Genomic DNA, 5,000 nt, shown 5'->3' on the forward strand with positions numbered 1-5,000 from the left:
GGGGGGGGGGGGGGGGGGGGGTAGTACACGCTTATTGTTATGCAATTGTTTTTTCTGCTCTCGGCCGATTTGTTCGTATAAAAAGAAATAAAAATATATATCCTCTGCATTGTTACTTATGGCTTAGGTGTCTGTTTGTGTGTTTTTGCGAGTATCATGTTTTGCGTTCCTCAGTATGGACACTGAGGGAACGTCAAACGATGTCGCCTAACTTTTTTACATTTTTATTATGTTCTGTTTCCTTTTCTTTCTGCATAGTCTCTCATATTATCTTGCTTTAAGGTTACCTGTGCTTCTGATGTCTGGTCTTCCTCTTTTATTATAATCAGTGGGTATTAAATTTCACCTTTGCCATCAATGTCCATGACTTTCTTTCAGCTGTTGGCATGTGGATGCACGGACCTGGCTAACCGATTTTTTGCTGCTGATTGCCTGTTGGAGCAATCGTTGTAATGATTACCATTAGATTCGCTGATCGGTTAAAATCAGTTTAATCTATCGCTCTATTGTTAATGTTTCATGTTGCGCTGTGATCGGAACAGAAACAATCGCTGTCGCTATCGTTACCCCTCACAGCATAAGGTTTGGAACAATTTCTTGCTTTAACCATCTGCGTTCAGCTTACCTTAGCTGTATTCTGCCCTGTTTGATGAGCGCTGTCTTCGTTGTTAAAATGAAGAAATTATTCCCGTTTTCACCCACCACGAGTGGTTTTGAGTGCGACAGCAATCACTTCCTACCCATTTCACTAAATGTGCATTACGACTAGTATTGTGTTCCTTTACCACTATTACTTCGTATGTCTATTTCATTGTTCTCTCATCTACATCCAGGTTTATCCAGGTCATAATGTCATTTTTTGTCTTATTATGTAGTATCTATGGTTTGGTGTTGCGTATCTAATGCTGTTCATTTGTTCTTGCTTTTATGTTTGTTATAATGCTACACGGTTAACCGGTCATTACCATACCTCCCACTTCCAACCAAACACACTGTTGGTGGCGTTATTCTTCCAAAATGAACCATACGGCGAGTAGCAACAGGGAGCTCCGAAATGTGTTGGTAGGAAATTGATTCGATTTGATTGTACGACGTACGAAAATAGGGATTTTGTAGGTGATTTTTTACATAAAACAATGAAATCATAATTGACGTCAGCAGTAATGCCAACGTATAAAGGCTTGCAACCATTTTTAGCCACATCTACTCTATCGCTTTTTTATGCGCTTTTCCAGATTGATGCTACGTTGCTACATTCATTTAAAATTGTTTTTCGCTGTGTTAATACGTTTCTGGTCTAAGACTCTTTTGTAAGGAGAGTGGACTAATTTTCCGCTTCGATTCCTACGCCTCGCCGAGTATCGAGCGCCTCGGTTTACTTTACGGTGTGTTCCCAAGTACAAATAAATACACTACTTTTGCCTACCAATAGTTGGCCAGCAAGGGTCAACGTGCATGTTTCCTGAATCAATCATTCTTATTCAATCTTAGCCTAGCATACACAATTCGTTCCATGAAACTTATTACTGTTTCACATCACACTTTCTCTACTTGTAAGTTTTCGAGTCTTATCATTCCTGTGTTGTTGCCCAACACTGTTGCCAAACGTGGAACAAAAGCGAAACAAACTAAAACAACAACAACAACAATCATGATTGATTCAGAAATGCCTAAAAGAGCAAATAAAACCACACAAAAATGTATGAATCAAACGAAAGCACACACCAAACTCATACTAGCTGAATTTACTCACAAAGTATACGCAGAAAAGAGCATACAGAACCGATAGAGCAACATGTTAGATGTTTCCTATCGCGCGATCACGAATATTTAGTGATTCTTTCCCATTCTTATTATTGGTTTTACGATGGCGGCTACTGTACAGTACACCCAGAAGAGATCACTGTCTACTTTTACGTTACGAAATTTATTCTCGTCCGATCACCACCAGTGGTAGTGATTCGTGCGATTAAAAAAATAAATCTCGTTCCCATGTTCGCAGCGATCGTTTTCGTCCTACATAGAAAATTCGTATAAAATGCAGCTTAGCTGCATATGATTTGTATTAAGTATTTTGTTTTTATCTGTTCGGTCTTAAGATGTTTCCCCTTTTTCGCATTACCATCGTACCATTCGTTTCTGTGCATCTCTCTGCCTCTATGCCTTTTTTTCCTCTTTTCTCTCACACGCAATATCTCGCTTTCTCGTTTTCCGCACGTTGAAAAGATCATGCGCCTCCATTTCCAGCTCTCTAGAGAGAAAATCTATAGTTGTATGTTCGGTCGTCGTTATACCGGCCCTCAGCAGACAGAACAAAAAGTGGATTGTAAATAAAAAAATTCGGTTCGTTTTTACTGCGATTCTATGTACATCCTTTACATCCACTCAACTGTGGACTGTTGTGCTTCATGGTAGTTTTTCTTGTACACATAAAATAGACCCTCAGCATCCACACGGGCACATCATTCGCGAACATTCGCGCTCCTTGCTTGGTACTTTTTTGTATGTAATCCACATCCATCTATGTACATTGCAAGTGATTGAATAATACTTGATTTTACTACCTCTCTAATACATTCGGAAAATGTTGTTTCGCGTTCCAAAAATGTCGTGCCTCACCGATGGAGAAAACGAAAAAATTCACAAATTCCCTCGTTCTCTCATTTGATTACTAACAATGGCTCACCCTTATGCAGCCCTGTCTGTACAATAATCACTAAGGACATCACGCATCACCTTATAATTACATGCTTGAACACTCAGCCCTATTTTTTCTTCCGCTCGTCATTCTCATATCACCTGATTTTATATTGTTTCTGCCCACCTGCACACAGCACGCACGCTGCTCGTATCCGAAGGAAGAAGTCACGGTACTGGATAGTTCAGGTTTATAGGAAATGCCCAGCCAACGGCATTTGCTGGTTGGCCAATTCTGATACACGAGAATGTCGTATCGTCTGCGTCCATGTTGCTTTGCGGTACAAGTATACTGTTACATTTTTCCTTTTTTTATGCTTCAGTAGACAGACGGTGCTCTTGCAATTTACAATTGAAGGAACGGTTGATTCATCGTTATGCTTTAAACGATTAGAATGAGATCGAAAGAACAAATGTGTCATACTCAAAATGTCTACCATTGCTACGAGCAACGTAGTCCCTACATTCGGTTGTTACCGGTTGTTACAGTACGGTGAGTGACTATCAGCAGCAACAGCAGCAGTACTGCAACACTGATTGTATTATTCAAACGGGTGCTAGTGATTGGTTCCAGTCAAAACATGCTGTTCCGAAGGAGGAATCATAATTGTACCTTTTTACATACGCTGAAAATGCTGCAAAGAAAATCTCCGAAAGTGTGTATGCGTGGCCGTGGACGTATGGCGTATGAAATTAGGAAACACTCTCTTTATCACTGGGCTATGATATATCCAGCAGTAGATAAGCAAATAAATTAACTTGGCAATGCTATCGTCGAATCCTGTGCCACCTCCAATCTTACGTCAGAATAAGCTATGATGCACTTACATAGAACCACCGGTAGATAAGGAACCTCATTCTGTAAGGGAGAGTCGAATGCCCTTCAAAGATTGAATCGAAGGCCGGTAACATCGTTGCCCACAGAAGCTGTAACTTGCTGGTACACGAGCTAGGCGATATTTACTAAACCATATCTCCCAAACGCAGCCATAACAAACCCAACCATCCCGGTAGGATAAAGAAAACAAAAGAAATAAAATAGAACAACTCATAATTTATATTCAATTCATCTCTATTGTAAGGTTTCTTCACGATCGTTTGTTTCATTGTTCTTTCGCCTTGTTTCTCCTCGTCCCTTTCTACCATCCGCTTCTCCTCTTGCTTTCTCTTGACTGGGATGCGCTACTAGTAATGAGCTGCATTATGGCGTTTACAAAACGGAAAGACAAGTTGAAAAGGGATTACGCAAAACACACACGTTTACTCTCGAATGATCAGTCTGCCACCCCATGGAATCCTGTCTCTCCTGTTGCCGATCCAGGAGTGTAGGAATCCCAGTTCGGCTGGGGGTAGGGGTAGCAGAGTGCTTCTTTCACTAAACGGAATTTGGGGAAAACCTTTCTTATTTTCATATATCCCTAATCAACTGCTACAGCTACTGGGCGCAAGACCTGATCCTAACAAAATGAAACTGCCCCGTAAATGATACCACTACATATATTGTCGATATGATGATTAATTGTGCTGCTGTTTTGCCAGGGTTTGTGTATACGCTGGCGAAAAACATATTGTTTGCACAATAAATCTTGTCTTATTTCTTCTCTTTTTATAACGTTGTACATCAAGCGGTGTTCACATCTCATCTAAGATGAAAAGTGAACTTTGTTTTCTGCCTTTACTGGTAAACGTACGAAGCGAAAGTTTAGTTAATTCTAAACCTTGCAGCGTGCTCTTCTTCTCTACGTTACCAATTTATTTATGTATATTTACGGCTAGCAATGAAAGTTAATTGTTTGATGAATCTCTTATTCCACCGGTGTTTCTTTTTTTACACAAAAGCGCACTCTTCGCTGCAATATATTCTTTTCAACCAATTATGAAACAAATTAAAAGAAACACTCTACAATTGTCCATATATGTTATAAAAACGCGTGCCTAATACTAAAATATTGGGTGAAAGTATAAACTAGAGAACTTACATAGACAACTTATGGTATTTTTGCAAAATAATAGCAATAAAGCTTATATAATTAACTCTGCAGCTTATTAAATGAAAAGAAAAACAAAAACAAAACGAAATCATCTAACTCCAGTTACGTCCTACCAAATCAGTAATACTTCCTAAAACACGGGAAGAAGGGTTGTTGGTTCGGGTTGTTGGGTTTGTTAGCTTAACTGCCAGGTACGTGACAGCCCACCCGTTGATAACGGAAGGAACGATTTAATTTCGCAGCTAACAGAACCTGCTTTGTTCGATTTAATGATTGACTGGGGCACTACCTCAAGTATCTACCCTTTGCAAC

Source organism: Anopheles darlingi, chromosome 2 (assembly GCF_943734745.1).
Source record: "Anopheles darlingi chromosome 2, idAnoDarlMG_H_01, whole genome shotgun sequence".
NCBI lineage: Eukaryota > Metazoa > Arthropoda > Insecta > Diptera > Culicidae > Anopheles > Anopheles darlingi.